This window comes from Leptopilina heterotoma, unplaced genomic scaffold (genome assembly GCF_015476425.1).
Source record: "Leptopilina heterotoma isolate Lh14 unplaced genomic scaffold, ASM1547642v1 Lhet_85, whole genome shotgun sequence".
Lineage (NCBI taxonomy): Eukaryota > Metazoa > Arthropoda > Insecta > Hymenoptera > Figitidae > Leptopilina > Leptopilina heterotoma.
In genome coordinates, this window is record NW_025111189.1 from 320,726 (window position 1) to 347,626 (window position 26,901).

General features: G+C 20.0%; 2 long non-coding RNA genes across 3 annotated transcripts in view; one reads left to right on the forward strand and one right to left on the reverse strand.

Moving 5' to 3' along the window:
- LOC122511519 overlaps positions 1-26,901 on the reverse strand; it is a 44,304-nt gene that overhangs the window by 8,370 nt on the left and 9,033 nt on the right. The window lies entirely within an intron of this gene.
- On the forward strand, positions 1,561-25,323 carry LOC122511520. Of its 2 annotated transcripts, XR_006302527.1 has the most exons (5): positions 1,561-2,122; positions 2,731-2,881; positions 11,655-11,913; positions 13,939-14,067; positions 25,101-25,323. It is a non-coding gene; the product is annotated as an uncharacterized LOC122511520 (long non-coding RNA). The 2 variants fall into 2 exon arrangements; XR_006302528.1 differs by lacking the exon at positions 25,101-25,323 and having other exon boundaries at positions 13,939-14,179.

Here is a 26,901-nt window from a genome sequence, read left to right on the forward strand (position 1 = left end):
TCTCGAAATAATTCTATTATTTAAAAAATGCTAATTTTGACATTCTTGGCAGATATTTAATTATTATTAATAGTTTTGATAAAACTCTTTAAACGAATTTAAATAATTTAAATATTATTTTAATAAAATTTCTCGCAAGAATTAAGTTATTTTTGTAGATTTTAATTAATTTTTTCGCAAGAAATTTAATTATTTTGAAAAATTCTGATAAATTTCTTTATAAGAATTTTTCAGGTTCATATTTATAAAATTTGGTTTAATTAATTTCTGTTGTGTTTTAATGGTTTTTTAATCTTCAAACCATAAAATTAGAATTTCATTAATTTTCAAATTCAAAAGAGTAAAAAGAAAAGTTATCAAAAAAAAAAAAAATAGGAAAGAAAAAGGCAACAATTGTTCAATTGCTTATCTCTTTCTTACTTTTTGTATAAATTTGTTTATTTAAATGCGTCTAAAAAATATTATTTTTTTACATTTAGGGTTGTAAAGTTTCATGAAACTTTGGAAAATGAAATGTTTCATGAAAGTTTCAATGCTTCATGAAACATTTCAAAGTTTCAAGTTTTAAGCGGGAAATTTCAAATTCAATGCAAGAAAGTATAATAATTAACGCATATTATTATCGACAAAAACATGAAGTATTATTATTTACTTTAATATCTTTCTTTAATTTTTATAAATAAAATAAATAATTAAAAAATATATTAATAATTTAATTTTAAGTCACTCGTTAGAGGTAATATTTTAGGTAATTTTTAGTTAATATTAACATAACTACTCTCGTGTTTTCGGATGTAAACAAAAAATTTTCATTAAATTGTTTCGAGCTAACCTAAAATTTCTAGAGATTATCTAACCTGAACTGACAACTGCGCATGTGCAAATAAAGCTTAATTATTGGTTCTTCAATGTTTTATGAAATTAATGAAACTTTCGCTTATGAAACATTGAAACTTTCAAATGAAAGTTTCATTGTTTCAATGAAACGTTTCATCACTCACAACCCTATTTACATTACCGAAAGTGAGGTTAGAATCAGTGTTTTTTTATCTCGTCAAATTTTAACAAATTCGAAGTATTTTTTTGTTCTAAATTTGTTAAATTCAATTCACTATTAACTGTAGTTTCTCCTTTGTTACTGAAAATATTTATTAACTCGATAGTTATTCCACTTATTTATGAAAATTCTAATTAGATTTTAATAACAACTTGTCAAAATGTGACAGTTAGAACATTACTAAAAATAATTTATTTGCAGATTGGTAGTACTGTATTCAACAATTGACAATTATTGAAAAGCGTACATTGTTTACAAGTTGCAATTCTTTATTATTGATTGAATTTCTAATTAATTAGTAATTATTAATTAATAATTTAATTTATTTACATTTTTTTATTATTTATTTTTATTTATTTCTCTATTTGCTTTGAAGAATTTAACAAGTAATTTTTTTTTTTTTGTTAAAGTTGGTGAAACTGTAAATCGATCTATCGATGTATTTGAATTTTTTCTCTATACCCATCATGCAGTTCGCGAAAGAACAGAAACAAAAATGGCGTAATTTAACGGGTATTCTGGTGCTTGCGGAGCTTTTGTGTCTTTTTCAATTGTTTCTTTTATAGTATTTACATGTGTAATCAATAATCAATTAAGCAATCCAGTCAATCGTATGAAATTGTATCGAACAAGTGTTCGCACAGTGTAAATAATCGTCGTTTTTGATCAGCGAATTACAATGTAAGTCCCGGATGACGGAATTGCAATGTATAGTACTTGTCGTCCCGAACGTGGAAGCTTTTGTTGCAATTTTTTTTTTGAATAAGACAAACCCGTGAAAGGATTTAATTAAGAATGGAGTTCTCTATATAGAAAAAAAACAGATCCCGAGTTTCATTGGGGACTTCATTGAAAAAGCATCGTAGTCAATTAACAAGGGCATATAAAGGATCAAAAATAAAAAAAAAGTCGAACATCAAACAATCCAATCAGCCCGGAATGAGTAATTGAGTAATCAAACTTTTCGAAATCAAATTTTGTACTCAACTTGTATCACACATATTTCGTGTCACGAAATTGGTGCATAAAGCATTCGGATGCGCCTCTATTTCTCCCCCAAAATACGTGAGTAGTTTTCCAACATAACCTCAAAATTAAAGTTCATTTCATTAATTCTGTCCGCGAATGTTCCCCGGAAACTTGATAGCATGATAAGAAATAATAAATTCGGTAAAGTTAACCTATAATGTGAATAGTAATTCCATTTTTAAGATTAAATTCTGAATTTCGATAATTAATTATTAGAATATGGGAATCCTCAGAAACTAATAAATTATTGTGTTTTATTGTTTCTTGCGCGCGTGTATTTTTTTTTTTATTAAATATAGTACCTACAAAATAGTAGATTTTTTAAAAAAAATGTATTAATTAGAAAAGTTTTTAATTAAACGTTATATATAAACATAAATATATATACGTATATATTTATTTATGTGTACATGAAGAAAATGAAAACTAATGTTGTACGTGTGAGTTGTGAAAGCATTGAAAAGTTTTGTAACAGAGAAGCTTGCGAAATTCGTTTCCGCGGTATGTTATCGGTCGTTTTCCATTTCCAGGTGACATTTTCTCTCCTGGCATTGAATTGCCTGTTGAGGCTTCTTGTTATGTAGAAATGTAAAGCAGGAAACTTGCGTTTGCTGGATACTATTCTCAATCAATCGGTTTTCTAGTTGCAGTTGCTGATATCGAAATAATAGAGGGTGTGATCTACCAGTATTTGCAAAGAGTGACAAAGAGAGGAGAGAACTGTATTCTCATGACAGGTTGAGTCACATTGAAAACCGTTTGAGCTTCAAATTCAAAAACACTCACCTATATAAGGTAAATATATTATTCTTCACTTAATTGGAATATACTCTCATTTCTTTTAATTGTTAATCATTTATTTTCAATCATTTTTTTTTTTTTTTTAGGTAAAAAGCAAAAATCGAATAGAAATTTTAATTCCTGCCTAATTAGCAATAACTGGCTTCTCACTCACTTTTTTAAATAAAATTAGCAATTTTAAAAATTATAGAACGTAACAATTTTTAATTCAAATTTTTTTTTATAAAAATAAAATATGAATTGGAATATATAGTTTTAATATTATTATAATTATAATAATTATATATTCTGACATAGGGAATTCAGGGAAAAGTCAGGAATTTTTATTAAAAGCACTGAAAAAAATTAAATTTTTAGAATTCATAAGAAAATTCTGAATTTTTGTGTCTTTTTTGTTTGAATCATAAACTATAAAATTACCACGAATTCTAATACAAAACCTATTTTTCCAATTTCTGAAAAAAATTTATAATTTCTTTTTAAATAACTTAAATCTTGAACAACTATCATAAAATAAATAAATTATTTAATGAATAATTTTACTTAAATATTTCAAAATTAATTCAATTTTTAAAGAGTTGTGTTTACAATTTTCATAAATAAATGAACTTCAAACGGTTTCAATTTGAAATTTTAGAAAATTTCAATGTTGAATGAATTTAATTAGAAATTTTAATGAACTTAGATTCTTAAAAAATTTTAATAATTCAAAATCTTCTAAAATTAGTTAAATTTGTCAATATATATTAAATTAATTTAATTAATTATTAAAACTAATGGATTTATATAGAAGAATGTTAGTTAAAAACACTAAAAAAATTGAATTTTGAAGAAATTACAAATGATTGCAGAAATTCAATTATTTTCAAAGGTAATAACATTCTTATCACAAAATTCAATTATTTTCAAAATTTACAAAAAAAATCTCGACAAAATCCCAATTATAATCATTAAAAGTAAAGAAAAATCCTTCAAAATTCAATTATTTTCAAAAATTTTAATAAAATTCTTGACAATATTTCAATTATTTTCAAAATTTTTCCTCATTTCAATGATTTTTCATAACTACTGTTTTAATAAAATTACCTAAAAGAATTCAATTATTTCAAAATAATTTTAATAAAATTGTACGCAAGCATTTAATTATTTTCATAAATTTGGAAAATTTCACAGGAATTCAATTATTTACAAATTTTTTATAAATTTCTTCATAAGAATTCAATTATTTTCATAAATAACAAACTTCTTTGCAAGAATTCAATTATATTCAAAAATTTTAATAGCATTCTTGGCAAGAATTCAATTCAATTCAATTCAATTTCTTGCTGAAATTGAATTATTTCAAAAATTTAAATAAAATTCGTCGCGAAAATTCAATTATCTTCATAATTAATAAAATTCTTGCTAAAATTTAATTATTGTTAATAATTTTAGTAAAATTATTCGCAAGAATTCAATTATTTTTTTTTTTTTAAATAAAATTCTTTCCAGGAATTCTATTATTTACAAATTTTTCATAAATTTCTTTGCAAGAATTCAATTATTTTCATAGATAGCAAACTTCTTTACAGGAATTCAATTATTTTCCAAAATTTTAATAGCATTCTTGTCAAGAATTCAATTATCTTAATAAATAATAAAATTTCTTGCAGAAATTGAATTATTTCAAAAATTTTAATAAAATTCGTCGCAAGATTTCAATTATTTTCATAAAAAAACAAAATTCTTTTCAGGAATTCTATTAATTACAAATTTTTTGTAAATTTCTTCGCAATAATTCAATTATTTTAAAAAATAATAACATTCTTTATAGGAATTCAATTATCTTCATAAATAACAATATAACTCATCACTGAATTTCAATTATTTTTAATACAATTTGAATCAATTAAATTAATTATTTAATAAATAATTTACTTTTGTATTTAAATAATTGAATTCTCGTAGAATTTTCGAATAAAAATTGATTTCAAAATGAATTTTAGTTTAATTTTTGGATAATAAATTATTATCATATTTTCATATGAAAATAATTTTTAAGAAATTGCAGTAACAATATTCTTATAATATAAAATAATTATTTTAACACTTGATTTTCTTCAATTATTATTTATAAAGTTGATTAATTTCAAAAAGCTTTGAATTTGAATGTTTCGAAAAATTTTAATTCCTACGGAAAAATAATAATAATTAAATATTTAAAATATTTAAAAAAGAAATTATTATTGCGAATAATTTTACAATTAAAGATATTCGTAAATAAATTTAACAGAACATTTTTTTTCAATAAAATTTTTTCTCTTTATTTTCTAAAAATTCAAAAATTTTCATTTTCAATTAAATTTTCCAATTGACAAATAGAATTTATAAACATTTTTTTGTTTTATATTTAAAAAACTTTGAATTTTATTAAAACAATTGAAATTAAGAAATAGAATTGATGCAAATTATTTCCTTATGAAAATTGAGAATTTTCTAGAAAAATATTAAGAAACGGGAATATCTAATGTTTTTCTTTCCAAAAGAAAAAAAATGAGTTTGTAAACAATATTGTTATTGAGAAATAAAAATTATCCATAAAATGGGTACATTTCCTATTTCTTAATAACAATTTTTTAACAATTAACAATTTTCTAGTATTTTTTATAAATAAAAAGGAGAATAATTTGCATAATAATTTAGATCAGCCAAACGAAATTTTTTTTGAGAAAAAAGCATATAAAAAACAAAATGATTATATTTTTTATTTGTTAATCATAATTTTTTTTAAATTTTCTAATTTCCAATATTATTTTATTTTGAATCATAAAAAAATACCTGCATATTTTCGATTTGTCAATCAATATTTTTTAAAGAAAAAAGCAAAAGCATACACAGAAACTTCAAATTGCGGTCAGAATGAATGAAAGAATACGGAGATTAATATAGTTAATAATTAATAATTGAAATTTCTAAAATTGCATTCAAAAGTCGTCCTACTAATTGAATTATTTCCTTTATAATTTTTTCAAATTTATTAAAATCTACTGTGTGAGGATTTTTTTTATTCCAAGAGCTTTGAATTTCGTGTTTAAATTTATTATTTTTGAGTAAATAACTCTGAAGAGATTAAACTCTAACTCTGGAGTAAAACCTTGTAAGGATTAATGCTTATTGAATATTCTGTAAATTCTCTCTATCTCTCCATCTCTATGAAATAATTAATAAATTTACAAACAAAAATCTTTTTTGAATTTCAATATTTTTTAATTTTTTTTTTCGAAAGAGAGAAAAACGAAGGAATTTTTGATGGCAATCATCTGAAAATCAGCTTCAACTTCAAAGGCTTTTAAAGTCATTTAAATTTAAATGCTTCTGCTTGGAAAAGTGATATAAAAGCTATGCAAATCGAAACGATTTTCGATATAGGTTTTCAAAATTGAAAAGCATTTTCAATCTTTAATTAAAAATTGCTTTTTGTTTTCATTAATAGGAGTTATTGAATATTCTCCATCTATAGAGGACATAATTTTCTGCACTTTAAGTTTTTTTGTTTTCACTTATTTACAATATTAACTCGATTTTTTTTTGAATTTTCCTCATTTTTCCGTTCGTAGCTACTTAAAATTCAAACATAGAAAAATAATTACATTTTTTATTCTTTATCATAAGAATAAATAAATTTTATAAATTATTTAGAAATTTACAAATTAAATATAAATTTTTTTCTAGTTTTTTATTTCTCAAATTAAGAAAAATCTATAAGTTGAATTACAGTTGCAATTTTTAAAAGTAATCAATTATTTATTTTTGTATTTAAATAATTTAATTCTTGTCGAACTTTTTTAATAAGAAATGATTTGAAAAAGAGAATTTCACTTAAAATTTAAGAAAATATTTCAAGAATAATTAATAGAATTGCAGTTCTAATTTTTTGAAATAATTAAATTTCAAAAGGTTTTGCATTGAAAGTATTTTAAAATTTTAATTCCTGCTGAACAATGAATAAGTAATCAAATATTTATTAAAAAGAAATTAATAAAATTTGAAAAATTTTATTTCGAAATTCTGAAATAATGAGGTTTTTAAAAAATCGTAATTAAAATTTTTTGAAAATAGTTAAATTATCGAAAATAATTTTTAAAGGAAAAAGGAAATTTTCTCAAATTTTATTACAATAAATTTTATATTTCAAAGAATTTTATTTTCTTCTTTTTGAAAATTATTTTTAAATATTATTGTATTTTTTGAAGAATTGTAACTAAAAATATGGAAAATAATTACTTAAATTTTACAAAAATTGTTCTATTGCAATAATTTCAACTATAAAAAAAAAAAATTCGGTTAAAATTTTGAAAAATAATTGAATAAATAAAATAAATAAAAATAACAACAATAAATAAATGAAAAACAATTGAATTTAAATACCTAATTAAAAAAATAATTGACTTTTGTAAAAATTACCGTTGTAAATTTTAGAAATAATTGAATTTCAAAAGTTTTACATTGAAGTTGTTTGAAATGTCAATTAAAATGAATAATAACAAGTTTTTAAATAATTGTTTAAGAATTATTCAAATTTTGAATAATTTAATTTAAAAATTCTAAATAAATCTAGATTGTTGAAAAATTGTAATTAGAATTCAATTTTTGAAAAATTATAATTAAAATTAGATTTTTGAAAAGTTATAATTAAAAATAGATTTTTGAAAAATTGTAATTAAAATTTTTGGCTGATAATTGAATTTTGGAAAATTATTTTAAAAATTAAAACGATTTAAAGTTTTGTCAAATTTCATTAAAGTAAATTTTACATTTGAAAGAATTTAATTTTATTACAATTTTAAAAATTGTTTTGAAATATAATTGTATTTTCAAAAAATTATATTTCGAAAGATTATCATAATAATGATTACTAGTGGATTATTATTTTATAATTGATATTAAATATTATTTAAAATATTTATATTATTATTATTTTTTATTATTAATATTATTGATGTTATTTATTTTATATTGTTAATATTATATTTTATTGTTAATATTATTTATTTATTTGGTAGAAAAATTCCCGTAAATTATTTAAAAAGATTTTAAAAAATTGAGTTCAAATAAAATTGAAAAAGGGAAACAACTTTTTAAAGTAGTGAAAATAGTAAAAGTAATATATCTGTTGCTTGCAAATAAAAAATTTGTATCTTAAAGCTATGATAAAAAGTATAAAGGAAATTCAATAAATTCAACACGACAATATTCATGATGTCATGTCCAAAGGAACGATTCAGCAAAAATTTTCTCTATTTTTCCGTTTATAGTAGCTTCCCAATATGTTCTCAAATTTAAATTTCGTAACAAAAAAAAAAAAAAAAAAAAAAAAAACCGCACGTGTTTGGCTGGTATTCACAAAATTCTCGGCTCTTGTAGAATTTAAATTGCGCATGTATAAAGTTGCAGCTGCTACTCTTCTCTCTCTCTCTGTGTATATATACATATCACTAAACCCTTTAAAACGACAAAACTTCTCTTCTTCTCCCCCAAAATATCAACAAAACGCGAAAATGTAGAAACTATTTAATTGCACTTTCTCCCCACCCACTATAAACTCTCTCTCATTCCGTTTATAATGCAGTTTTCAAAACTTTTCTCCAAATGCAAATTGCTAGAAACCTAAAAAAAATGAAAAAAAAAAAATGCAGTGAATTTTACTTTTGGAAAATTGTCGACAAAATTATATCTACGACCAGAGAAACTCGTCGACTAAGAAAATAAATTAAATTCTCGAAACAAATGGTCGCTGGTCTCGGCAGATAAATATTTAAATTCATAATTGGGTATTGTTATTTTCGAAAATAATTATTACTTAAGGGGAGAATAATTACTATTCAAAATAATAATTATAAAATAATAGAATAAAAGAAAATTATAAAAAAATAATAAAATAATAATAAAGGAAAATAATAAAAAAATAATAAAATAATAATAAAATAAAATAATAAAAAAAATAATAAAAAGAAATTAAATAGTAAAATAATAGAAATAATAATTTAAATAATAAAGATCTTAAACTTTCTTCTTTGGCCTAATGGCCAAACAAAAAAGTTTAAGATCTTTATTATTTAAATTATATGTCTTTCTAGAAAAATTTATTTTAACATAATAATAATTATTTATTTTTCAATTTCAGGCCTCGGATCAACTTTAAGGTGGAAAAAAGTCGCTTTAGTCGAGTTAAAAAAGAAAAAAAGTCGAAACAGTCGTTTATTTAATTCAGTGTTGTCACAAAATTTTTTTTTTTTTTGTATTTTACTGATCTTTCACTGATTTCTAAATTCAATTATTCAAAACTTGAAAAATTTTGTTAGATAGATATTTCAAATTAATTACTTCTTGTTTGTTTTTATACAGGAATAAAATTTTTTAAATTTATATTTAAAACCTTGTGAAATTTAATAACTTCTAAAAATTACGATTCTAATTCTCTTAAAACTCAATTATTTTATATACAATTTTTTAATCAAACTTCTTCTCGAAATCAATTATTTTTAATAATTTTCCCGAAATTTCTTAGAGAATTCAATTATTTAAATACAAAAATTCAGTTCTAACTGTCCATGTTTTTTAAGTCATTAATTAATTTTCAAAAAATTTTAATAAGGAAATTCTTAAAATTAATTTTTTAAAAATATTTTTAAAATAATTTATGAAAAATAAGTTTTTCAATTATATCTATATGCAATTGAAAAATTTCCAAAGAATTTAAATATTTGGTAAATTCTATTAAAAAAATAATTGAACTTTTAAAAATTTTGAACATGATTATGTTGTTAAAATATTAAAAATAATTGTACAAAATTTTTATATTATTATTTTTTTATGTATTTGCATTTTTGGAAATTTGTATTTGAAAATATTGAAAATAATTTAATTTTAAAAAAATTAGAATTAAAAAATTCTAAGAATTATTTTTTTTTCACAAATATTTTAATATATAATTTTTAGAAGCTAATTTTCATTAATTACCATTTTAAAAATTACAATTGAAGATTTGTCATTAAATTTTTTTGAGAATTCAATTATTTTCATAAAATTTAGAATTAAATTTCTTCAAAAGTTGGTTTTCAAAAATTGTAATTATACTTGAAAAAAAACAATTATTATTAATTAAATTTTACAAAATTTCAATTATTGAAACACTTTTTAATTGCAAATTTCGAAGATTTAATTAGAAAAATTATTCAAAAATAATTTTTGAAGATTTGTCTATAGTTATTTTTCATATGAAAATCGAAATAAGTTGCATTTTATCCTAAAAATTATTGCAATGTTTAGAAGAAAAGTCGAAAAAGTCGTAATTTTTGAAAATTTTTTAATTCTATTTTTAGAATCTAATTTTCATTTTAAAATTTACACTTGAAGATTGTTCATCATATTTTTAATCTATTCAATTATTTTCAAAATTTGCAATTAAAATTCTTCAAAAGATGATTTTAAAAAAAAAATCAATTATTTTCTATTTAATTTTACAAAATTTGAATTATTAAAAATCTTTTTAATTCAATATTTCGAAAATTTAATTAGAAAAATTATTCAAAAATATTTTTTCAAAGACTGTGAAAATAATTGGAATTTTAAAAAATTAGAATAAAAGAATTCTAAAAATTACTTTTTTCAAAAATATTTTAATATAATTTTTAAAATCTAATTTCCATTCATTTTAATTTTAAAATTTACACTTGAAGATTTTCCATTAAAAATATTTTTGAGAATTCAATTTAATTAAGTTGCTATTTTTAGAAACAATTGATTATTTATTTTTGTATTTAAATAATTTAATTCTCGTCGAACTTTTGTATAAGAATTGATTTGAAAGAGAATTTTAGTTAAAATTTATGAAAATATTTGAAGAATAATTAATAGAATTGCAGTTCTAATTTTTTGAAATAATTAAATTTCAAAAAGTTTTACATTATGAAAGTATTTTCAAATTTTAATTCCTGCTGAACAAATGAATATAAGTAATGAAATATTTATTAAACATAAATTAATGAAAGTTGAAAAAGTTTATTTAGAAATTCCGAAAAATGTGTTATTTTAAAAAATCGTAATTAAAATTTTTTGAAAGTATTTGAATTCTTGAAAATAATATTAAAAGATTGAAACAATTGAAAATTTTGTCCAAATTCAAAAAAAAAATTTCATATCTTGAATAATTTAATTTTTTCAAGGTTTCTTCCAAAAATAATTTAATTACAAACAAAATTTTTTTTATTTTTTCAAAAATTATTTTTATTATAATTGTTTTTTTTAAGAACTGTTTCTAAAAATTTAAATAATAATAATAATAATAAGTTTCTTAAATAAACAAATAAATAAATAAATAATAATGACAATGACAATAATAATTAATAAAAAATAGTAATTATAATGAAAATAATAATAGTAAACATAACAATAAAAATTATAATGAAATAAATCGGAATAAAAATTCATAGTAAGCAAATAATAATAAAATATTTTTAATTGTGATAATTATTTAAATAAATAGATTAAACAGTTGTTAACTAATTAATAATAATAAATATTTACCTAGAACTTAAATAGTTAATTAAATTAAAATTAAAAAGTAGAATAGAAATTAAATAATCAACGATTTAGTAATAAAATAAAAATGTGAATTTGCACGGAAATATAGAAAAAAAATGAATGGAATTTTTTTTTTTTTGTAGTAAAAGTTCTAAAAATAGAAAAAAAGTAATAATGGAATATTTTGGTTTTTTCTCTTTTCCAGGCGGAGGAATAAAATTTCAATAAAATCTGGATACCTGAAAAATGTTGACAATGTGATATGGTAGTCCTAATCCTGACAAACTTATTTGGAACGTATACTCTCTGACCGAGCTGGGGAATTACTACTGAAAGCACTGACGTCTGACAAGGCTAGTCTCTTCACTACTGCCCGACTCAACGCGATGTGTTCTACTGCGAGGCGTGAGCAATATAGAGTTGTTCTCCTTCCGGTCTCGACATTATTACATATTTCAAAAAAAGTACTCTATTTTTTTTTCTTTTTTTTTCTACTTTTTTTCTCAATCCTTTACACACAATTTTCTCATATATGGAGAAATATTTCTTTTAATATCCAATATGTTTCTGGCCTTTGACAATTTTATTAGTTTCAATTTCTTTTTTTTTTCTTTTTTTATTTGAATTTTATGTTTTCTTTTCAGTTATATACTAATTTGCGATTGGTTTTTTATTTTCTTTTTTTTTTGGTAATATTTTGCATAGTTTGGTTTGTATTTGTTTTGAATATTTTTTTAATGCGTTTCGATTTTGAACGTTTGTATTTTATGTATCTATTATTTTTTAATATTTTTTATTTTTTTTTTTTAATAGATTTTTTTATATTTTTTCTCTAGTTTTTTTATTATTTTCTCATAGTTCTAAAATTTTTTTTATAGTTTTGTTTATTTTTTGTTTTTTGCTTTTTGTTAAAACCGTTTTTAGTTCATTTTTGTAGTGAGTCGGTTTTTAGGTTTTTCATTACAAAAATTAATAGTTCTTTTATATTTTTCCATAGTTTTCGAAATATTTTTTCAGTTTTTTTATATGTGCTTCATTGTTAAAACCGTTTTTCAGTTAATTTTTGTAGAAACGCCTTTTTTAGGCTTTTTGTTACAAAAATTAATATTTTTTTTTATATTTTTCCATAGTTTTAAAATATTTTTTTTATAATTTTTGTAATATTTTTTCAGCCTTTACATTTGCTTTTTGTTGAAACCACTTTTTTTTTATTTTTGGTAGAAATGCATTTTAGGCCTTTTATTACAAAAATTAATAGTTTTTTAATATTTTTCCATACTTCTTAAATATTTTTTGATACTTTTTTTTTATTTTTCCATAGTTTTAAAATATTTTTTCATTGTTATTTTATATTTGCTTTTTGTTGAAATCGTTTTTAATTAATTCTTGTATTAACGCATTTTTTAGGCCTTTTATTTCAAAAATTAATATTTTTTTTGTATATATTTTTTTATTATTAAAACCGTTTTTTAGTTAAATTTCGTAAAAACGCCTTTTTTAGGCCATTTGTTACAAAAATTACTAGTTTTTTTAAAATATTTTTCCATATTTTTTTGTTAAAACAAGTTTTTTACTAATTCTTGTAATAACGCATTTTTTTAGCCCTTTTGACTAAAATTTATATATTTTTTTTATAGTTTTCCACAGTTTTAGAATATTTTTTCATAGTTTTTGTAATATTGTTTCACTTTTTTTTATATTTGCTTTTTGTTAAAACCGTTTTTATTTAATTTTTGTAGAAACGCCTTTTTTAAGCCTTTTATTACAAAAATTAATTTTTTATCTTTTTTATTTTTTTTTTTTATTTTTTTTTTTTTTTTTATCTTTCCATCTTTTTCTTTTTGCTTTTTGTTTAAACCTGTTTTTAATTAATTCTTGTATTAACGCATTTTTTAGGCCTTTTATTTCAAAAATTAAGTTTTTTAATATTTTTCCATAGTTTTTAAGATGTTTGCTTTTTGTTAAAACCGTTTTTTAGTTATTTTTGTAGAAATGCCTTTTTTAAGCTTTTTATTAGAAAAATTAAGTTTTGTAATATTTTTCCATATTTTTTTTTATTTTTCCATAGTTTTGGGAATATTATTCTATAGTTTTTAAATATTTTTTTCATACTTTTCTTATTTTTTTCCATTTTTTAAAATGCTTTTTCATGCATTTTTTTATTGTCCCATTTTTTAAAATATTTTATCATACTCTTTTATTTTCCCATTTTTTAAAATGTTTTTTCATACTTTTTTATTTTCCCATTTTTTAAAATGTATTTTCATACTTTTTTTCTATTTTCCCAATTTTTTAAAATGCTTTTCCTTACTTTTATTATATTTTCCTTTTGTTGAAACCGCTATTTAATTAATTCTTGTAATTGTAATAATGCCTTTTTTAGCTCTTTTATTACAAAAATTAATAGTTTTTAAAATATTCTTTTTTATATTCGTATTTTATTTATATTTTATATTCCTGTGTATATTTATTTTGCATATTTTTTTCAGGATGTGATACGAATATGCGGGAAAAACTTGAGTCATGGAACTTTTTTTAAATTGAGTGGAAAATCTGGAAATGACATGGAATTATATGTAAAATATCGATTTCGGACTCACATGCTTCCGTAATTCAAGGTTTAGTGACAGTTTAAAATTTGTATTTTTCTGTTTATTTTATGTTTTTTTTTTTTATTAAATCGCAGTTCATTACAAAAAGTGAGCTTCAAATATTTTCATAAATTTAAAATTTAACAAACAAATATCTATTGTTGATCAATTATAATTAGAAACAAAATATGCAGAATTTTTTCTGAAACTATTTTCTAAACTTTTTTCTTTTTTGACAATTTGTTTTTATTTTACTGCTTTTTTTAGTTCAATTTTATTTTAATTTGTCCGATTGTATATATTTTTTTTTACTTTTTTATTTTTAGATTAAACATTTTTATTTAATTATTAACTTAATAATTTATTTTATTTATTATTAACTTAATAATTACTTTTATTTGTTCACTAAGTTAATAATTACTTAAATTTAATTAATAACTTATTAAGTTTTTATTTCTTAATTTCTCTTTATAAATTATAATTCTTATAATTTATATTTTTGTTTTTCCTGAATTTACTTTTAATTCAGAATATTTAAATCATAATTCCTTTTCATTCAACGTCAAAAATAGAAGCAGATTAGTGTTTTTTATTTTTTTTGTTTGAAATTAAATTTTATGTATCTATAGATTTTTGAAATATATTTTTTTAAACGTAAATCATAGTTTTTCTTTTTTTTTTGTTATTTTTTGCATAGAATGGAGAGTAAATAGAGAAAGTTATAGAATTACCTTATCATAAATATTGTATCAATTTCCGAAATGTTGCACATGAAAAAATTTGTTGCGAATATTTTGAAATGAAACTGTCGGTTATTATTCGTTTATTAACTTCAATTAATTGTTCGCGGCAGCATTCAATAGCGGACTTCAATTAAATTCGTTATAGAATTTCATAACATCAATAACCTTATGAAACATGAATTTGCTTTTGCCAAGTTTCACGACCCATTTTATGTACATATATTTTTTTTATCCTCGTTTTTTTCTTCAATTCTCACGTTTATAGTAAAACAATAATAATGAAAAATTTCCCGCATTTAATTTAAATCTTTTTTTTTGTGAATTTATTCGAGAACAAAAAAATTATAAAGAGGAAATTTATTAATAAATAGGTTTATTTATTAATAAATAAAGTACATAGTTCGATTTAAATTAGAGAAACCGATTCAAATTATTAATTCACTTTTTTCTATCGAGATTTTAGAATTAAAAACTCTAGTATCGAAAAATTGGAAAATTGTAAGCTTTTTCAGTGAAGTTTATTATATTTTTTTTGTATTTTTATTTTTGTTACAATTGGTCTTCCAATTAACCAAATTTTCTCCCTTGATTCACTGGTCCATTAAATTTCATAAAATAATTTCTCCAGTACTGGCATAAAATAATTAAACATTGATTTATTGCTTTTACATTTTCATTCTCGTGGGAATTTTTTTTTTTTTTGTCAGAGAGAATAATGCTGCTTTTTGATAGATATACAAATTCAGAACATATTTTTTAATTAATGTTGAAAATGGGAAAATTTTGAATACAACAACGAACAATATTGAAGATGAATTAATAAAGTAGGTAAATAAACAAAAGGTGATTAAGTAAAATGAATAAATTTTTAAATGGGAAGTAAATAAAAGAAGGAATTAAATCAAATAAATAATTTGAAAGAATTTGTAATAAAATTCTTTATAGTTCAATTTATAAATAATAAAAATCTTCGTAAAAAATGTAATTAATTTTATATAAATAATAAAATTCTTATCAGGATTTCACTTATTTTCAAAATACAATTTTAATATTGATTTCTTCGAAAATTTCAATTATTTTTAAAAAACTTGGAAACATTCTCCGATAAAATTCAATCATTTTAAAAAATAATTGAATTTTTCACATGAGTTCAATTATTTAAAAAACTTTTAATAAAATACAATTTATGAATTCAATTATTTTTAAAAATAATGAAATTTTCGCTGGAATTCAATTATTTTAAATACAATTTTCATAAAATTCTTCTCAAAAATTCACTTATTTCTTTAAATTTTGCAAAAATTCAATTATTTGTAGAAATAATAAATTTTTTCGCAAGAATTCAATTATTTAAAAAAGTTTTAATAAAATTCTATTAAAAAATTCAATTATTTTTAGAAATAATTTAATTGTCGATTTACTGAAAATCATTGAATTCTTATAAAGTATTTACCAAAAATTTGATAATAATTGAATTCATTTCAAGAAGTTTATCAACATTTTTTTCAATAATTAAATTCTTGGCAAGATTTTTATTAAAATTTTTTTAAATAATTGAATTGTTTTGAAGAATTTATTTCAATTTTCTTGAAAATAATAAATATTTTTTTTAATAATAAATTATAATTAATATTTTTTTTAATAATATTTACTGAAAATTTTGAAAGTAATTGAACCTGTTAGAGAAACTTTATTAAAATTATCTTGAATATAATTGAATTTTTTCCTATAGAAATTTTATTAAAATTGTATCTGAAAATAATTTAATCCAAATAATTGGATTTTTATACTGACGCTCTTGAAAATAATTGAATTTAAATAATATTTGAAAAAATAATTGTATTCTTTCGTGAAATTTTATTAAAACTGTATTAAAAATAATTGAATTTCTTTGAAGAATTTGATTGTTAATATTAATCTTTTAATTCTTGCGGATGATTTTACAATTCATAAAATAATTGAATTGCTTCAAAGAATTTTATCTGAATTTTTGAAAATAATTGAATTTTGTGAAAAGGAAAGTATTCATCTTTCGAGATATTTTATTAAAATTGTATTGAAAATAATTAAATTGCTCAAAAAAAATATTATTATTTACAGAAATAATTGAATTCTTGACAAGAATTTTATCATTTACAAAAATAATTGAATTCTTGACAAGAATTTTAAAATTTATAAAAATAATTGGATTGTTTCGGAAAATTTTATCAGAATTGTTAAAAATAATTAAGTTTTTACTAAAAACTTTTGAAAATAATTGAATAATAATTTTTTCATAGAAATTCTATCAAAAATAATTGAATTTCTCAAAAGAATTTTAATATTTACAAAAATAATTGAATTGTTTCGAAAAATTTTATCAGAATTGTTGAAAATAATTGAATTTTTATTAAAACTCTTGAAAATAATTGAATTTGAATAATATTCTTATAAATAATTGTATTCTTTCGGGAAATTTTATTAAAATTGTATTGAAAATAATTTGATTCCTCAGAAAATTTTTATTTGTAAAAATAATTGAATTCCTTTGAAGAATTTTATTATTTATTAAAATATTTTAATCTTGCAAAGAATTTTGTTATTTAGGAATATAATTGAATTTCTTTGAAGAATTTTATTGTTTATGTTAATATTTTTATTCTTGCGAAGAATTTTCTTATTTATAGAAATAATTGAATTCTTGCTGAGGTTTTTAGAATTCATAAAAATAATTTCATTGCTTCGTAGAATTTTATCTGAATTTTTGAAAATAATTGAACTTTTTGAAGGAGAAAGTATTCTTCTTTCGAGAAATTTTATTAAAATTGCATTGAAAATAATTTAATTGCTCTAAAAAATATTATTATTTATGAGAATAATGAATTTCTTGCGACAAATTTTATTAAAATTTTTAAATAATAATAATCAAGAATATTTTATATTATTTACTTATTAAGTGAATTCTTTAAATTTTGAATTTGTAATCATTCAAAAATTGATGTTTATTCTTGAAAATATAAAATTTTTTAATTTAGGTACAAAATAATAATAAATAGAATACCGAGTTCCGCGTATCATTTGCTAGTTAAATCAATAAATTTAAAAAAAGAATTAAATTAAACTGATTAAGTTAAACAAATTTTGAAAAAAGGTGATTAAACTAAATAAATAAATTGAATAAAAGGCGATTAAGTAAAATAAATAAATAGAAAAAATGATTAAATTGAATAAATAAAATCTAGAGATGAAAAAAAGGGGAATAAATTAAACAAGATAAATAATTGAAAAAAGTGATTAAATTAAATAAAATGAATGTAGTAAAATAGGAGGGGAAAGGGAGTTGGCAAACTATTTGCTTGAGTTAGAGGAAAATCTGTTTCTTTTTTTTTATCGTATAAATAAACTGTGAGACTGAGAGTGTAAAATGACCAGCTACCTGATTACTCAACTACCTATTTACAAGGCCTTGCACTTTATGTGCATCACTTTTACAGTAAAAATAATTTTCCGATACATAGCTTTTGTTGTGAAAATAACATGCGAGCTTTGCATGTTATACTGTCCTATATAAGTTCTCCTACTTGCACCTACGCGATTGCGAATAAACATTCACAAACGAAATATTCCGTGTGTATACACACATATATATATATATATATATGTATATAATCGACACATTAAATACTCGTCAATATAATGGTTGTCATTATATTGTTAACGTTGTCGTACAAGCCCTTTTCATTTCAAAAGATTTGTTTCAATCAGTTCATACTTATTAAAACAATGACAAAAAGTTATTTGCCCTTTTGCTTCTGTTCTCAATTTAAAAATAGATTCCATTTCACATTCAACATTTTGCAAATATGATAAATGTTTATGGAAATAAAAATTTATTTTTATGTTTGAAAATATTAATTTCTTATTGCGAAAAATGTTTGTCAGTTTGAATATTTTCTTCATAATGAAATTTTTCATTTCTATTATTTATTTGCAATAAATATTTATCATTTCCATTTTTTCTCTCGATGAAATATTTATCATTTCAATTATTTCTTTCCAAAAATTATTTACGAGTTTAATTTTTTCTCTCGACGAAATACTTATTTTCATTATTTCGTTTGCAAGCGAAATTTTTCATTTTCATTATTTTATTGCAAACGAAATTTTTCATTTCAATTATTTCTTTGTAAAAAATATTTACCATTTTAATTTTTTCTTTCGACGAAATATTTATCATTTGAATTATTTTTTTGGTAAAAATATTTATCATTTTAATTATTTCTTTGCAAAAAATATTTATTATTTCAATTATTTCTTTGCAAAAAATATTTAGCATTTCAATCCTTTTTTTGCAAAAAATGTTTACGATTTTAATCATTTTTCTGCAAGAAATATTTTTTATCATTTCAATTATTTCTCTACAAAAAATATTTATCCAGGATTATTAGTGTTTAGGGAAATCAGGGAATTCGGGGAAAAGTCAGGAAAAGTAAAATTGTCCAGGGAAATGTCGGGGAATTTTATCAAAAGTACTGGACAAATATTCAATTTCTATAATTCGTAAGAATCCAACTATTGACTAATTAATTACATTTTTCAAAAATTTTAATAAAATTCTTGTCAAAACTTCAATTGTTTCCAATAAAATTTTACTCAAATTTTTCAAAAGAATTATAATTATATTTTTAAACATTTTTTTCTTGTGAAAATTCAATTATTTTCCAAAGTTTTAATAAACTTCTTTTTAAGAATTTAATTATTTTCATTAATAATAAATTCAATTTTAATAAAAATCCTCGGAGAAATTCAATTATTTGAAAAAAATGTTATTACAATTTTTCACAGGAATTCAATTACTTTCAGTTTTAATAAAATTTCTCGGAAAAATTCCATTATTATTATTAAATAAACAAGAAAATTCTTCACAGGAATTCAATTATTTACAGTTTTAATAAGATTTCTCGAAAAAATTGAACTATTTTCGAACTATAATAATATTCTTGAAAGGAATTCAATTATTTCTATAAATAATAAAATTCAATTCATATTTCAATTATTTTTAATAAAATTTCAATAAAAAATTCTCAAAAGATTATAATTGTACTTTTAAACTTTTTTTTCGTGGAAATTCAATTATTTTCAAAAGTTTAAATAAAATTCTTTTCAAAAATACAATTATTCCTCAAAGAAATTCAATTATTTGAAACATTTTCCACAGAAATTCAATTATTTTAAATAGAATTTCTCGAATCAATTCAATTATTTTCAAAAATAATAAAATTCTTCGCAGAAATTCATTTACTTTTAGTTTGAATAAAAATTATCCAAAAAAAATTCCATTATTTATTGAATAAACAAAAAAATTCTTGACAGGAATTTAATTATTTACAGTTTTAATAAGAATTCTTGAAAAATATTCAATTATTTTCGAACTATAATAAAATCCTTGAAAAGAATTCAATTATTTTTGTAAATAATAAAATTTAATTCATATTTCATTTATTTTCAATATAATTTTAATAACAATTCTCGAAAGAATTCAATTATTTGAAAAAATAAAATTCTTTACAGGAATTCAGTTTTTTCTATAAATAATAATATTCAATTCATATATCAATTATTTTTAATACAAATTTTAATAAAATATCTCTAAAGAATTCAATTTTAATTAAATTCTCCAAAAGAATTTTTTTATTTTTACAGAATTTCCAGAAAATTCTTAAAAATAAATTAATTTCAATAAAATTTTACTTAAATTTTTCGTAAGATTATAATTACAGTTTCAAACAATTTTTTCGTGGAAATTCAATTATTTTCAAAAGTTTTTATAAAATTCTTTTCAAGAATTTAATTATTTTCATAAATATTTAATTTAATTTTAATTAAAACTCCTCGAAGAATTTCAATTTTTTCCATAATATATATTTTGAATTGAATTTCTCGAATCAATTCAATTATTTTCAAAAATGACAAAATTTTCCGAAGAAATTCAATTACTTTCAGTTTTAATAAATTTTTTTGAAAAAAATTCAATTATTTATTAAATAAATAACAAAATTCTTCACAGGAATTCAATTATTTACAGTTTTAATAAGATTTTTAGAAAAATTTCAATTATTTTTGAACTATAACAAAATTTTTCAAAAGAATTCAATTATTTCTATAAATAATAATATTTAATTTGTATTTCAATTATTTTCAATATAATATTAATAAAATATCTCTAAAGAATTCAATTATTTTCAGTACAATTTTAATTGAATTTTTTAAATAAAAGAATTTATTTATTTTCACAAAATTTCCATAAAATTCTTCGAAATAAATTATTTTAAAAGAATTATAATAAAATTCAATGCGAAAATGTATCTACTTCAGATTCAAAATTATAAAAAGTTACAAAAATTACAAAAAGCATCAGTAAAATTAATATAATTACCTACAAAGTTATTAAAAATTTTATCTTTTAAAATATAAAAAATTTCACATACACAAAAAATGTGGAAAATAAATTAATTATTAAATTTCCTTTGCAATAATTTTATCACAAAACTATGTCTCTAAATTTGAATTAGTAAATTTTACTAATAAATAGTAATTTTTTCTAATTTATTAGTAAAATTTGCTAATTTAAAAGCAAAAAGTCATTAACTAATTGAAATTAGTAAACATTTTTACTAATTTAAATAAAGATTGAATTTTAAAAAGTTTAAAATTAAAGTTTTAGAAAATTTGAATTTTAAAAAATTTTAATTAGAAATTAATATAATTTACAATTAAAGATATTAAAAAATAAATGCATTTAAAACATTTTTTTGATATCTAATTATCTTGAGAGTGAATTAAAATATTCTTTAGGGTGAGGGAGAAAGTCAAAGTTCTGTCTGGAAATCAGGGAAAAATAAAATCACATTTTCCTAACACCCCTGTTATCATTTCAGTTATTTCTCTGCACGAAATATTTATCACTTCAATTATTTTCTTGAAAGAAAGTTAAGAGAGAAGGAGAGAGAGAAAAACATGTTTTTGGAAATTTTACATTCTCGCAAATTTTGTTCTTTACCGCAAAATTTTGTTTTTCAATTCGATAATAAAAAAAAAAGTTTTCTGTGACTTTTTTCTTGAAATTCAAATTTTTCCTTGTCTTCGATAAATTCCTTTCGAGTCACAGAGTGAAAAAAGTTTGAAAAAAAGGAAATAGAGAAACGAGAGTTTCGAAGAATGTGCATTCGTTCTGAAAACTGAATCTTGAAAACGGCGATTTATAATGGAAAAGAAGAAAAAGAATTGGCCTACTTTGAGGATTTTTTTTTTTTGACTGATGTTTTCACATTTTTCAAGAAAATTGTAAACGACAAGAGAGGTTAAAAAAACTTTAGGAGAATTACTCGCGAAATAGAAAAATACTATTTGTAAAAATGTTGTTATTTTTTTGTTTAGTGATTATAGAGAGAGAGACAACAACAGCGAATGAGGCGCGAATTGAGCATTTTCGGGCGTTCAAATGGCAAATCATATTGCTCACACTGGACATTCGAGATCGATTGCTTTAATAATTCATGAAGTGTCATTGAATAAGTGGTGCTCTGGGTTTCAAAGATGAATAACACGCGACGAACCTGACACGATCAGAATGTTGACAATTTCAAATTTGCACTCGATATTTGTCAAGAATGTCAAAATTTACTCCTTCGTTTACAGTTTTTTTTTCTATAATTGAAAATTGAACTAAATTTTAATTTATTTGTATTTTGTACCTAGTCGAGAATATCAAAATTTATTCCTTCGTTTTCAATTGTTTCTTTTTTTCATTAATTGAAATTTGAACTAAATGGTAATTTATTTGCAGTCGAGAATATCAAAATTTACTTATTCGCTTTTGGTTTATTTATTTTTTCACAAATTTAAATTAGCAGTAATTGTGGAAATTTAAATGTATTTATTGCGAATTTATTTGCAGTCAACAATGTCGAAATTAACTCATTCGTTTAAATTTATTTTTGTCTTTTCAGTAATTGAAATTCGCGGTGAATTGTAATTTTATTGCTATAAATTTAATTTATTTACAGTAAATTGTAACATTATTGCTGTAAATATAATTTTTTTTATTGTAAACTGCAATTTTATTGATGAAGATTTTATTTATTCGCAATAAATTGTAACGTTATTATTGAAAATAATTTAACTTTATCTAGAAATTTTATTAAAATTGTATTCTTGTGGGAATTTTATTATTTTTATGAAAATAATATTAAATTATTTTGAAAAAATTTATTATATTTAAAAAAAATTTTAATTTTGAAAAAATATATTATATTAAAAAAAAATTAAAATCTTTCTCGAAATGTTAGTAAAATTATGTTGAAAAGAATCGAATTGTTTCGAAGAAATTTTATTAAAATTATATTTAAAAAATAAATTCCTGTGGAGAATCTTATTACTTTGTTAATAATTAAATCGATTCGAGAAATTTTATTAAAAATAATTGACTTCCTACGAAGTATTATATTATTTATGGGAATAATTGAATTACTGTGAATAATTTTATTTTTAAATAACTGAATTGTTTCGAGAAGTGTTATTCAAATTGTAGTCAAACTAATTGAATTCCTTTAAACAATTTTATTATACTTCGAAAATATTTTAATTTCTACTAAAAACGAAACAACGAAGTATTTTAATATTTATGCAAATAATTGAATTTCTATGAAAAATTTTATTTTTTTTAAATAATTGAATTATTCTGATGAATGTTATTAAAATTGTAGTCAAAAGAATTGAAATTCTTTGAAGAATTTTATTACAATTCGAAAATAATTGAATTTCTAGGAATCATTTTATTATTTATTCAAATAATGGAATTTTTTTAATAAATTTTGTTAATACTGAAAGTAATTGAATTTCTTCCGACAAAGAATTTTATTATTTATGGAAATAATTGAATAATATTTAATAAATATATAACATTTAAGAAAATAATTGAATTTTTTAGAGAAAAGTTACAAAAATTATATTAAAAATAATTAAATTTTTACAAAGAATTTTAATAAAAATAATTGAATTCTTTCAAAAGTTTTTTCCAGTAATATAAACTTGTGTTAAAAATTATTGTATTCTTTCGAGAAATTTGAAAAAATATTACATTCCTTTCAAGTATTACATTATTTATAAAAATAATTGAATTCATTCACAAAATTATATTAAAATGAAAATAATTGAATTCCTGCAGATAATATTATTATTTATGAAAATAATTGAATTAATTCGAAAAATTTTCTAACAATTGAATTTTTTCGTACAAAATTTATTATTTATGGAAATAATTGAATTCCTGTGAAAAATTTTATTTTTTGAAAATAATTGAATTCTTTCGAGAAATGTTATTAAAATTGTATTCAAAATAATTGAATTTCTTTGATGAATTTTATTATAGTTCGAAAATAATTGAAATTATTCGAGGAATCTAATTGACACTGAAAATAAGTGAATGTTGCGAAGAATAATTGAATTGATTCGAAAAATTTTATTAAAAATAACTGAATTTTTTCCAAAGAATTTTATTATTTATGAAAATAATTGAATTTTTGTGAAAAATTTTATTTTTTTGAAAATAATTGAATGCTGTTACGAAATGTCATTGAAATTCTATTCAAAATAATTGAATTCTTTTGAAGAATGTTATTAAAGTTCGAAAATAATTGAAATTTTCCGAGAAATCGTATTAATATACTGAAAATAATTGAATTTCTTGCGAGGAAATTTATTTTTTATTCAAATAATGGAATTTTTTTCGAGATGTTTTATCAAAACTGAAAATAATTGAATTTCTGGCGAAGAATTTTTTGTTTTTATGAAAAAATTGAATTTTTTAAAGAAATTATATTAGAATTGAAAATAATTGAATTTCTTGCGAAGAAATTTATTGTTTATTCAATTAATGGAATTTTTTTTCGATATATTTTATTAAAACTGAAAATAATTGAATTTCTGGCCAAGAATTTTCATGTTTCTGAAAAAATTGGATTTTTTCGAGAAATTTTAATAAAATTGAAAATAATTGAATTTCTCGTGAATAACTGTTTTTTTTGTGAGAGAATTGAATTTTTTCGAGACATTTTAATAAAATTGAAAATAATTGAAATTCTCGAGAAAAATTTTTTTGTTTATGAAAAAATTAAATTATTTCGAGAAATTTTATTAAAATTGAAAATAATTGAAATAATAAGTAATAAGCAATAATAATTAATTAGTTAATCAGTGAAGAAGTAGTTATTGCAATTTGCAAAATAACAATAAATAAACTTGTTAAAAAAACATATTAATTCGAATTTTCCGTTTTAGGAAGCACCAGAAATGGAAGTAACATATTTTTCATCAACGATAGATTATCATCGAAAAAGAGAGGAATTAATGCAAACAACCAACTTTAATTATTCGAAACGACCAATTTTTTGTGAAATATTCACAGAATTTCGTCCACAATCGAGAGGAACAACCATTCACATAAAACTATTGTCGTTGAGAAAGTTTCGCCAAAACTGCAAGTATAATTATTTTAAAATGATCATCGACCACCTGTGAGTATAAAAATTTATCAAATTATAATTTGATTGCAGATAATTATCTGCAATTTAATTTAACAATTCAAATTAGAATTTTACTTTTTCCACTATACTTTCGAATTTGGAACAAATCGAATTTTTAATCAGAGATGTTTTTTTTGTGGTAAAGAAAAATTATTTGAGCGAAATATTTGTTTCTTTAATTTTATCTTTTTTCGTAGGAAATATTTTTAATCAGAATTTTTTGTTTGGTAAAGAAAAATTATTTCAACGAAATATTTGATTCTTTAATTTTAACTTTTTTCGTAGGACAAAATTTTATTCTACTTTTTTTCTTATTTTTGAATATTTTTGATCGATAAAAAGTGAAATGAGAAAAAAAACAAGAAAGCATCATTTAATCATAAATTCTTATGTTTAAGGAAGCGGAATAATAAATAAAACTTCCGGCAACAAACCGGATCATGATATCAATAATTCGATTCTTAAGTTTTAGGAGTTCGCATCTCGCAGCTTTTTAAAGTTTAAAGTCACGAGAGAATTCTATTTGAAAATTCGAGAGAGGCAGCTGGCCTAGTGCATGGTTTATAAATTCTTTTTTATCGTGTTTCTTATTCCATTAGAGTTGAAACTCTTATCTGCCTCTTTTATTTAAGAACTGTTTTCACTGGAAATCCACGCGAACTTTAGAAAAAAAATTCACTTAGGAATTTAAAACTGGATAAATTTTTATTTTGTATAAAGTGAACAAAAAAATTGAATTAACTAAACAGGGTTGCCACGCTACCTGGAAAACATGGAAAAGTCAGGGAATTTTTATCGAAATACTGGAAAATTTTTGTTTTCAAAAGTTATTGTGTTTTTGTAAAATTTCAATTTTAAATGCATTTAATTAGAAATTTTAAAAAACTTAGATTTTTAAAAAATTGTAATAACTAAAATTCTTCTGCTACATTTTTATTTATTAGAATTTAAGTATTATTTTCAATATATTTTTAATTAAATTTCTTTAAAGAATTAAAATATTTTCAAAAATGTTCTACTTTGTTCGCTTTTGTTTTTAAGTATTTTCTATATAAATTTCTGATTTTTTATGGAAACATGAGAGCCAGTAATTAATTTCTTTTTAATCTCAAATTTACACACCATTATATTTTTATTCAATTTTTTGAACAATATTAATCACTAGTTACTTTTAAAACTCAATCAATAATTAATTTTTTAATCAAACATTTACAATTCTGGAGTAATTTTTTTTTATTGTGCTAACTTTTTTTATTATTTACACTAGCGCGCGAAATGCAGTATTTAATTTTTTTTTATTATTCTTTTGCAAATTTCAAATTTTTTATTATCAAATATCAACTTTAATTTTTAAACTATTTCAGATTCAAAAATTTTTTAAAATTCACTCAATATTATCTAATAATTAATTATTGTTGTTTATTATTTTCAAAAATATAAATAAAATTCATTTAAACAATTCAATTATTTTCATAAATAATAATCAAGATTTTCCACAGAAATTTAATTATTTTTTATACAAATTTAATTTCTAAAGAATTCAATTATTTTTATAA